Below are 12,496 nucleotides of genomic sequence, written 5' to 3' on the forward strand. Positions count from 1 at the left end.
GTGGTAGACCTCAATACCACTGCTGGTAACATTTGAAAAACAGATGTAAGTCCATCAGCTGACAAGGAACAAGAATATCTATGAAGTACAATTGTGAAATTCCAGAGATAAGATCACACTTAAAAAGCTTGTGAAAATGGTTATCTTTTCTTTTTCAAGATATTTTCTCATACACAATACATATTGAAGTAGAAGAGTTACTGGCCCAAGTGATGGAGGAAGGAGATTAGTAGATTCCCCTGAGCTTGGTTAAGGCAGAGACTCCTGAATAACTACCAGCTGTGATGTTGGTTGAACAAGGTACTTAACTTCTCTCAGCCTCAGTTTCCTCTAACTTCTCTCAGCCTCAGTTTCCTCATCTCTAAGATAAAATAGTGTGTGGAAAGCACTTGGCAGTGCCTGGTATGTAATAAGCAGCAATAAATGTTAGTGATTTTTGTTATTACTGAGAGGAAAAGAATTTTCTGTTAGCCCTCCTTATTCAGAGGTTTGAAATATAATGTACTTTTGTCATAGCTATTGACTGATTTTCCTTCAAAACGATGAGTTCCAGTTAGCACTAAAACTTTCCCAAATGTTGGAAAATCCTTGATAACTCTTTAACGTAAGTACAAAATGAAAGTATCAGTTTGAGGCTAAGGGTGCAAGGAGATACAGTGGTTATCTTTAAAGGTAAAGCAGAAAATTTGAGAGCTATTTGACACTGTCCCTAGCTATGATAAGTTAGCTAACAACCAAATGATGGTGAAAGAGAAATAAAATGATGCCTGATGTCTGGTCACTTCAGTTCCGTTAAAAACCGTAGCTCAGTGATTATGCTGTGTTTAAGATCCCAGTGAAGTATGAAATGCTGCTGCCTTGGGAGGAAAGCATTATTGCTAAAATACAGATCACAATTGAAAACTGTCAAGTGGCTTGGGTCAAGGGGTAGTGAAGAGGTGAATCGATATAGAGAATAGCCATATGGACAGCTAATAGTATAATTATGACTTGGTTCTTAGAAATACATTAATCAGTAACATTTCCAGATGGATGGAAATATATTCCTGAGAAAAAGTCTCAAAGGAAGTAGATTTAACTCTGGGAAGAGAAAGAAGATGAAAGGGTGATTTTGAATCTGGAATTTGCAATGAGGTAGATGCAACTTCTAGAGTGTCAGAGATAAACTGACAAGAGGGATTGACCTTAGATGGAAACCTGAGAGCCAGCAGGGCAGAGAGATTAAGAGTATAGCCTCTAGACACGCTTCTTGGGTCTCAAGTATTGTTCCACTGCTTATTAGATTTGTGACCTTGGTCAGTTACTTAATGCTTCAGTTTTCTCCTCTTTAAAATGGGTATAAAAATACTACCTACCTCATAAAGATGTTGAAAGTAGAAAAATAATTAATTCGTGTAAAATGCTTAGTGCTTGGTGTGTGGTATTTACTCTGTGTTAGTTATTATTATTGTTATTAGAAACAAACAGGACTGTAGTTCCTGATTGTTTGGGCTATTTATTTGTGCAGAGGTGGTGGCTAGGCCAGATGTTTCAAATCATTCAAACTGAGTCTGATCTCTGGGAAGCCAGCTTCTCTGGAAATGGAGCAGAGTAAGAGAAGCTCACGGGGACAGTGGCTGTGTTAGAGGGCCTGGGCATAGAGTCTCAGACCTTGTTCTAGGTAGGACTGAGTGTATTTTCCTGCCTTGGGCACCAAGCCCCTGGCAGGGAGTAGTAGATTGATCTGAGGGGCAGAGCCTAAAATGAAGATGTGTGGACAATCAAAATCATGCCTTTGATTTGAAAACTACTTTGGACTTCTGACAGAGAGAGAGAGAGAGAGAGAGAGAGAGAGAGAGAGAGAGAGAATCTTGTGGATTCCAAATAGAAATTATATTACTTTGGTGTGCCTCCCTATTTCAGCAACTGATTGACTGTGGCAAGACCAGAATCTTATTCATCACATAGAGAACAGCCATCTTACTGTCCTTACCACAATTAGAAAGTTGAAGAGTTTTGTTTGCTTACATGCATATTTCTTTTTTAGACAACTAAGAAAAGATAAATAATTTGTGAAGTTGTTTGGACATTTAGTTTGTATCTCTTAGACCTGAGGAGTCAAGGAAGGCTTCCAGGAAGAAGTGATGCTCCAACTGAAAACTAAAGGCTGAGTAAGCCAGCCAGGGGCAAAGATGAGGCAGAACCTGGCAAGCAGGGGAAAGAGGAAAGTATTCTTGACCACAAACATCCTATGCACATACTATCCCCCACATATTACCATCATTTGTTTCATGTTGCTTTTTTCCCAGAGACACTGCCTCCTTAATCAGACTCCCTCGGAATGCTTGCAGCCCTCTAACTTTTGAAAAATGAACACCACTAATTGCCCAGGATGTCTTCAGGGACACCAAAAGCCTGGATGGAGGGCGCCTTCTCCTGTGCTTGCAAAGCTCCCTGCTCTGAGATGTACAATGGCATTAATTGCACTGTGTTGCAAAGGTCCTCTCACTCCCACCACTAAGCACTGAACCACTCGATGGCAAGAACAACATCTTACTTACCTGTGTGTGCTCAACACCTGATGTGGTCCCCGGTACTTAATATGTGCTTCATAAATGTTTGATGAGAAAACGGATCTCTGGGAATTACAGCTATGTGATCATTTCTGCATGCTCACCAGGAATGGAGACAACTTCCCTGAGTCACTCACCTGCTTAAACTTCAATAGCCCTCCCACTGCCTTCAGGATAAAAGATCTTTAGCTTCATCCCCTAGCTTCTTTCACAAAAGCACCATGTTCATCACACTGTACTCAACACCATTTCCAGAATGTACCTTGTTCTTATCAATGAACACACATTTCTTTTATCGTTCCCTTGCTCACATAGATAATTCATCCTTCAAAGTTCAGCAGACATTTATGTGAAGCCCTCCATTTTTCCTTTCTCTATGGCTTCCTTCCTTTCTCCAAATCTCTCCTCTACCAACTAATTTCTTCCTCTTTTTCTGGTAAAGCTTTTTGACTATCATTACTACAGAATTTTCATATTGAATGATTTTTCTTTATGTTTCTCTCAAGGCCAAGAACACGTAGAAGGCAGAGAACGTGAATTATTCAGTTTTGAGGCATAGCAGAGCCTGACATATTGCAATAGACACATACCAAGTTCCAACTAACTTCCTCTTGGCTTCTGTGAGTTTAGCTTCCAGAGTGCAGTGAGAAGTCTGTGCAAGCTTCAACTCACTTAGGCTGACAGCCTCTCGCCTTGCACTTTGCCCTGATTCCTCCATGACCTTGGGACCTTGGAAGGGGTAAAGGGTGGGGCTTCCTTAACCTTCAGGAATGTGGAGCTTAAAAGAGTGGAATTTAACACCATAGACTAACGCTGCAGCATGGGAGACTGGAACCCTCAGATAATTGTTTCATCCTACCGTCCTTTAGAGGACAATTCCAGAAAACATTTCCAGCAGAACTGAGTTTCCATTGCCCACAGTGATGTCCTCTGTAATATGCCATTACATTCACTGGCTTTCCTTTTCCTTTCCCTCTCTTTCCATTTTCTCATTTCTCTTCCTTGGTATCACCTCCCAAAGACATTACTTGCACCTAATTCTTTGTCTCAGATTCTGCTCATAAGGGAACACGTGTAATGTTTAAAAATATTTTTGGAATGAAAGAATAAATGATGGATAAACAAATGAGGCAATGAACCAAGGAATAAGTACTTATTATGTATTTGGTATGCTATGGTTTATTACACTTCGTATTCTGTTACTTTTCGCTGACTCCAATGGAGAGAACGGGTGCTGGAAACCTATGATCTATCTTGCGGCTTTGCTAGAGGAGCGAAGCTGCTGGTTGCTTCCCCTGTTTTCTCTGCCTCACATAGAGGCTGGTGTGTGTTTCTAAGTGAACTTCCTGAGGCTCACATTTCCTAAACTTGAAGCAGTTTCTTTCTGATAGGGATGTGAGAATTGAAGCACCAGGATATGACCGAATTAGCCTTCGGCCAACAACAGCAGACCAAAGTTAGTATATTTTTCACAGCTTGATTAGAAGAGTTTGCATTTAAGAAGCGCAGGATTATTACATCTGACTTCCAGAAGAGCAGCTGGGACATTATCCTCCAGCCTGCTCACCACAGAGAATCTGCTCCAGTCGACAGCACGTTTCTTTTCTCCAACACAGATCTGGCCTCCCCATCTGAGTACTTTTCTAACGCCGGCGCCCTCACTCCCCAGCTGTCTCCATTTGCTGCCTGAGTTTCTTTTCTCTCTGCTTGTCCTCTTAATCTTTTCTCTCTCTTGTCCTCTTAGTTCAGTTGGCATGACTCTGCTGTGGTCTTTAAAATTTGCCTGCAAACTTAGATTTTCTTAATTCTCTTTCCCTTCAATAGTGGTCAAAGGGCCCTTGAGTTTTTGTGAGTCAGGAAGGAATATTTATACATCAATAAAATGGGGTAGCTTTTTGTAAAGTCCCATTTCCCATTGGCCTGTGGACTGGTGGCCTCAGAATCATTTAGGGAGCTTGTTAAACATACAGATCCCTAGGACCAACCCCACAACTACTCCATCAGAATCAGCAGTGTTTGGGGCTTGGATGGAGGGGGTGTCTGCATTTTTAACAAGCTCTTCAAGTGATTTTTATATACACTCAGGTTCGAGAGTCACTTTAATTTGTTCCCTTCTAAAATCTTTCTATAGTACTTTCTCCTCTTCTCTCAATGAGAAAGGGAAAAGGACTCACTGAAATATCTATTCCTGTACAGCTTTTGAGCAAAGTCAGAACCAAAGCAGATTTTCTATGCAGCTTTTCTCATTAAATACAAGGTCAAGGAGGTAATTGCTCACTTACCTTCCATGGTAGGTGACCACAGAGACTTCGGTGTTTGTGGCACATTCTGTTGTAGCTGGTCATTCTTTCCTATCTTGCAAGAGAAACCCATCTGACGCAAGTAGCAAGGGTGAAACTCCACGTTCTATTTAGAGCCCACTTTAAGTAGGAGGGAGGGCTAACCTAGCTCAGCAATTCCTAACCCCGTTAACTCACGAGAATCACCTGGAGAGCTTAAAAAGTGTCAACACCTGGGCCCTTCTCTCTAGAAATTCTGATTCAGTTGGTTTGGGGTGGTTCTTGTCTATTTTAAAAGCTACCTAGGTGAACTTCAAGCTAGAGAACTACTATGTAGTTACTAAGGGCTTGGGATTGAGTGTTGTTTTCACTGGAGGTAGGAATTCCTTTGGTACAAAAGATGGGAATGAATATGCCAGGTTGAGGGAACTGTAAGCAATGATGTGGAGGCATGGGAGTATGGAGAGGTCTAGAAGGCAAGCAGACTCAAATTTAATCAGGTTTCATCACCAGAAAACAATGTACGTGGAGATATCTATATCTATCAACTACTCAGGTTCTGATGAAATGCCTTCACTAAGATGAAACTTTAGGTTTTAGTTTTCATTAAATGACATTTAGAAATATTCCTAAACTTATGCAAAATGGCAGGAAATACATAATTTGCTAAACTACTTGGTAATGAACCTTGCAATACATTTCTTCCTTTCGGGTATCAAGAAAAAGTCTATTCTCTCCTAATGCAAGTTCATGTTTCCTGTAACGAGACAGAAAATTACATGGTCCAAGATGTTTTACTTTAGACTTCAGCTACTAGTGTTAATACTCAGTGCTAATTTTAGGTAGTTTGAATTTTAGTTCATTCCAGTGCTCACACTCTAGATAAAATTTTCTCTCTCTACTCTTTGTATTATTTTCAACATTTCTTTTTAATATGTATTTTGATTATCCTATTTAATATGTACTTTAACATAGTAATGTATCTAATTCCTTTTGGAAATAGACAAATATAACTTTTATATCCGTCCACTTCTCATCCTTACATCCATACCAAGGCTCCTGCCCACTCTCTGACCTCATTCCTCCCTCATTTTCCCTTTTGTGCGCTCTATTCTTTTAATTACCCAGCACACCATGCTCAATCTCCTTTGCTTTTCTTCTACTTGGATCTTCTCTTCAACTAGAATAGTGCTTCCCAATGCTCCTCATATCATGCAATATACAGAAAATGGTAACATTTTTACAACACACTGGAGTAAAGAGAGGAGACTATTGACCACTAGAGATGACTGGTCAGGGCCTTTGCTGCCCCAGGCTCTGCCCTGCTGGCTCAGAGGCTGAGATGATCAACACATTATTGCAATACGCCACCAATGAGATCTTTGAATGGCTGTCCCCTTTGTATTATTTGAGTCTCAACTTAAATGTCAATTCTTCAGAGCAGCTCACCTCACCAACGCCACAAGCATAGACCACTTCAGCCATTCCACCATCCTTACTCAATTTTATCTTACTCATAACATTATCAGCTCCTGCAATTATCTCATTTAGTTGTTTGTTTCTTCACCTGTTTATAGTTTGTTTCTACTAGTTTCACTATAAAGTGACTGAGTTCAGGAATACTTGTAGGTCCTATTAATTATTATGTACAAAAAGCCTAGAAAAAAAAGGTAAGTACTCAATAAACATAGCAGGTTGTTTGGGAAAGTGTGACTAGGCCTCGATATTTTCTATTCCTGGATGAGGCTTCACTTAGTGTGGCCAGGGAACATGCTTCACTCATGCTTAACATGAGGTAAGGCAAAGACAAAGTTTTATAGTCTCAGTGGGTGGTGTACTGCCTGGCTCATAGCAGACATACAATATGTGCTTGTTGTGTGAACGAATGAAGAGATGAAGGAAGGAAGGAAGATAGAGGTAATTGAACACAAACTTCAATTTCTTTGGTCTGTTCCAAGTTTTGGAAATCTTCAACAGGAGCAGGTAGCAGTTAAGTTTGAAACCTGGATAATAATGTTAGGGGTCTTTTAACTGATGCAGTCAGGCTAATATGAGGCATCCATTATGTGATCTATGGCAAATAACTTAACTATGAAGACCCTCAGTTTCCTTTTCTGCAAACTGTTTAAGTTTGGGTTTGGTGAGTTCTGCAGTCCCTTACCATTTTGAAATCTGCTATATAAATCGACAGAAAGTCAGCAAGGGGATGTTGAGGAAGTAATCAGGCAGTTAATCCAGATAGTAGCCAGGATCCTCCAAGGGAGACCAGAGACTGCTTTTTAAAAACATGATGGATAACTAAGAATGATCCAGGCAGCCCTCAAGGCATATTTTCAGGGCAGGGTTGGGCTTTCTACCTAGGATACTTATGTTGTCCTCTTTCTCTGATCACCTACTGCTGAGCAGTACCTTCTCATCAGTTGGTGAACTTGAATAAATGAGCAACAACTGTTGCTAAGGTCAGGTAGCTGCAAGTAGGAAGTATTTCTCCAGGGTAGAAAATTCTATTTTCTCATTGTATTCAAGTGTTTTAGAAACAAACAAGCAAAAGGCCTTTCTAGGCCTCCATTTGTTTATTTGAAAAATTGAACAGGCTTAGGCTGTTGTGAAGATTAAATAAAACATTACATGGAAAGGGCTAGTATAGAGTTAGGCGTATAGTAAACACTCAATCAAGTTGGCTACCACTGTTATTATATTATGCAAGTCATGAGCTAGAAGCCAAAATATTTAATCCCAAATACTTGCATTTGATTCCATTTCTTTCTACTGAAGATGGAGCAGTTGGCTATGAAGTCCAGAGGAAGAGATCCAGAACTGCACATGATGATACTCATCTTCTTCAATTAAAATGCCTCTGTATATTAATAAGCCCAGCTGTGTTTCCCAATTTGGAAAAGCTGCAAAATCCAAAAATAAACCAAAACAAAGAGATACTTAGTCTGGAGGCAAATTTCAATTTTAGGTTTCTTACAGAAAAAGACTGATATTATTGTGTTTGACATTAAAATTATATCAACACTACATTTAGTAACAGTCAGATACTAGGGCACACTCATCTGCTCATCTACATCTCTCTAACAGAAGTAGATCTTTTGAACATTTATGTCTTTAGAGAATCATTGTTTTGTTTCTTTTTGTTTTGTTTCCCATTAAGTGATGGGTCTGGGATAAATACCTTCTCATTCACAATAAAAATTATTGAAAGATGTGCTGGTTGGCTCATGCTTAAAAAATGCTATTTATTTTTAGTTTTCAAGGTGGAATTGGAAACTAAGAATATAATAATTTTAGAAGATAGATATCATTCTCTTTAAAAGTAAACACTGCTGGGCTTCCCTGGTGGCACAGTGGTTGAGAGTCTGCCTGCCGATGCAGGGGGCATGGGTTCGTGCCCCAGTCCGGGAAGATCCCACATGCCGCGGAGAGGCTGGGCCTGTGAGCCATGGCCGCTGGGCCTGTGCGTACGGAGCCTGTGCTCCGCAACGGGAGAGGCCACAGTGGTGAGAGGCCCGCGTACCGCAAAAACAAATAAATAAATAAAAATAAACACTGCTAACAATGAGTTCTAAACAACTTTTCAAAATGTTATTTCTTGGATAATTTCAAGTAAGAAGTTACATTTGATAAAACATTAACAGCAATTTTTGACTAATTTTAGTTTAGTTTAAAGAAGTTCTTTTTCATAGAATTTTTAAGTAATTGACTATAAACTCAAACACTGTGATTTAGTATAATTTCCCCATACTTATTTTACATTAAATAATTTATGTATGTTTATCTGTTAAAATACAAAATATAAAACATAAAAATTCTAGTTACTATTTATGCATAAGAATTTACACTTCTTTTCTTTTTGGAGGACAGGTATATTTCACATAAATGGAAAAGATGAAGAAAGCCCAAGATAGAAAATATTTTGGAAAGTTAATTTAAAATTTCATTTTACTAACATTGATTGAACACATAAGATATAAGGAACTCTGATAAGTTCTTTAGTTGCATTTTCTTATTTAATCCAAATGCAGCTTAATAAAGGAGAAAATTTTCTATCTTCTTTTGGTAAATCTTGCAGACTCTGTATTCAAAAATTTTTCCCACTGCAAAATACTAAAGGATGATAGATAAGTTACAATTAACAGGCAGAGCTGAGCTCTCAAGAAATTAAAGAGAATCTTCAGTATCCCAAAATGACAGGAACAAAAGCCAGAGTAATTATCTAGCACTGAAGTTATAAATATCTTAGAGACATTTGCTGATCAATGGTACCTAAATCCTGAAGTGTTAATGTCTCTTCAATGAAACAGAACAACTCCTAAGGCATATAAAAGATGGTGTGGTGGTGGGGGAGGAGGGGTGGTAATGGAAACAGCTACAGAAAGCTAGAATAGTCAAAGAGCTTCAGTAAAAACAATGTGTCTGCCTGGCTTGAATCCTACAGAGGGATAAATGCTCCTCTGATAATACCTAGTCATAAATAATGCCCTCACATAGGATAATAAGTCTACTGTTGTATATAACAGAAGGAAACACAAATATTCCTGGGATAATGTCCATTGAACCAAGATTCTCAGAATTCCCATAAACAGAGATTGGTCAAATGAGCAAACATAAGCAAATATTGACTGTATAACAATAATCATATCTAATTAAGAAATCTTGATAAAACTAATTACTTCACAACTGTACCTTGGATAGGGATGATCTGAATTAAAGTGTTTAAAGGTACTTATATGTGCTTAGAGGTAGTGAAAAACATAAATAATACTTAAGTTGTTTATTCATGTTAAAATATTAAGGAAGGTCATGACTAGAATACAGAACTTTCTACAATAGAGGAAGAAAATTAATTTTGAAACTCAGTCAGCAGAATAGAAGGAATGGGTATAAGAGAAGCATAGATGAGATAGGATGTATATGAAAACATAAAATAGTCACAGTAAAATTAAGACTAAACTCACCTACTAAAACACTAAGATTTTCAGAATTGGAAAGGAAAGAACTATAATATTTTTACAAGGGACTCACTTAAAACCTTGAAGACACAGAAGAGATGAAAATTAATATATGGAATGAGATATACTAGGCAAATACAGAAAAGAACTTGTATAGACAAAATAGACTTTAAGGCAACAAAAAGTAGTAAGGATAAGGAAGGTAACTAAGTCAGCAGGAATATATACTAATTGTAATTACGTATGTACCTATGATTATGTCCTGAAAGTATGCAAAGCAAATATTGACGGAACTACAATCAGAAGTTGACAAATCTCCTGTCTTTGTGAAAGGTTACTCTATCCTATCCTATCTCCTTACTAATTTTTGTCTGCTTGATCTATCAACTTCTGATAAGGGTTGAAGTTGACAGATTAAGCAGACAAAAATTAGTAAGGATATAAAAGCTTTGAACAACACAATTAACAAGCTTGATCAAAAAGATATGAGTAGAACTATGCATATCATGATGAGATGACATGTCTTGCAAAATTTCTGATAATTGATCATGTACTAGGCAATAAAATCAATCTCAAATTTTAAAAGAATTGATGTATTTTACTTCACATTCTTTGACAACAATGAAATTAAGCTACAAACCACTAACAAAAGATTACTAAGAACATCTTTACTTAATTGGCATTTAGAAGAGTGCTTCCAAATTACACAATTTGGAAATCACTATGGAAAGTATAAAATAGAATTGACTAGAATAAATAAACACTGTTTTGACTGATTAAGAATAAAAGGGAAAAGACTCACACAAGTAATTAATAAGGATCAAAATAAGAGATTCACTGTAGATACAGGAAAGATAATTTAAACTATTTAGTAAAACTGGAAAAATTTAAAAGAAAACTATAACTTAACATTGATTCTAGAAGTATTAATTCTGAATTATTATATAGCCACTAAATAAATGACATCAAGAATTAAAAACATACCTATCAAGTGGCTTCCCTGGTGGCACAGTGGTTGAGAGTCTGCCTGCCGATGCAGGGGACACGGGTTTGTGCCCCCGTCCAGGAGGATCCCACATGCCGCGGAGCGGCTGGGCCCGTGAACCCTGGCCGCTGAGCCTGTGCGTCCGGAGCCTATGCTCCACAACGGATGAGGCCACAACAGTGAGAGGCCCGCGTACCACAAAAAAACCCAAAAAACAAAACAAAACAAAACAAAACAAAACCTATCAAGAAAAACCAAGTCCAAATGTCTTACAGGTGAGTTTTACCAAATAGTCAAAAAACAGATAATTGAGGTCTTATAAAAGCTATCCCAGAGTATAGTAAAATGAGGGAATACTCCACACTTCATTTTTATAAGGTTGGTATAAATTTTGGTACTGATGTTAGAGTAGGACAGTATAAGAAAGGAAACTTATAGACAAATCTCACTCAAGGATTTAGATGCAAAACCTAAAACAAAGTATTAGTAACACAGTATTAGTAACTTAATTCTAAAACCAAGTATAAGAAAGGAATAGAATAGGAAATATAACTTCTTTAAACTGACTAAGCATCCCTTTCAGAAATATACTATGTGGCGTAGCATTAGAAGTATTCTCTGTAATACATGAATGAGATGAGTATACCCTCTATTCCTGCATCTCTGACATATTAAACTGCAGTTCTAGCCAGTTCATTAGGAAACAAAAAGGTAATTAAGTGCAAAAAGCTTAGAAAGAAAGTTTTGTTGTAGTATTTGCAGATAATTTAGTTGTCAACATAGAAAAGCAAAGAAAATCTACAGATTATTAAAATTAATCAAGTACACAGAAGTAAAACCAATCAAATAACTTAATCACATTCTTATATACCTAAAAAAATTGAAAATATAATTTAAAAATATACCATCCACATTAGCTACCATGTATAAAAGCACAACTACAATAACAACAAAATAAGGCACCTAGGGTAAAAAAATCTACCACAAGCTGTTCATGTTGTTAATGGAGAAAATTAAAAACTTTATTGATAGGAAAGGAAGAACTAAATAAATGAAAAGGTACATCATATTCCTGGATAAAAAGATCCAATAACATAAAAATGTCTGTTCTTTTGAAACTATCACATAATTTCAATACAATTCCAATAAAATTCCACAATTTTAAGTATACATATGGGGGTGGGATGGAAAAGTTGATTCAAAATTAATATGTAACAGTAAAAGGCCAAGTACTGCCAAGAAACTCTAAGAAAGAATAAAGTAAAGAGGATGATCTAGCACATATCAAATTTATTTTAAAACTTAAGACACTGTATTTTTGGAACAGAAATAGATAAACAGATCAATTGAAGAGAATAGAGAACCCAAAAGTAAACTCACCAGTATATGAAAACAAGATGTATGACAGAAGAGACTGTATATCAGGGGGAGAAAGGATGGACTATTAAATGAATAGTACTAGGTAATTTTTTCATTCTTACGGTAAAAATTAACCTGCATTCCTACCTCACACAATACACTCAAAAGCCAAATTTAGGGTGAATTCACCAACTAAATATGAAATTCAAAAAAATGTTGGCTGGTATCTTTATAACCTCAAAGTAGACAAAGATTTCTTACACAAGACAGAAAATGCATAGAACAAAGGAATATTCATTTACATTAAACTGAAAAATGTAAATTCATCAAAAGACACTTTTAAAAAGTGAGGCAAAGATTGAAAGA

Source organism: Leucopleurus acutus (genome assembly GCF_964270905.1).
Source record: "Leucopleurus acutus genome assembly, chromosome: 3".
Lineage (NCBI taxonomy): Eukaryota > Metazoa > Chordata > Mammalia > Artiodactyla > Delphinidae > Leucopleurus > Leucopleurus acutus.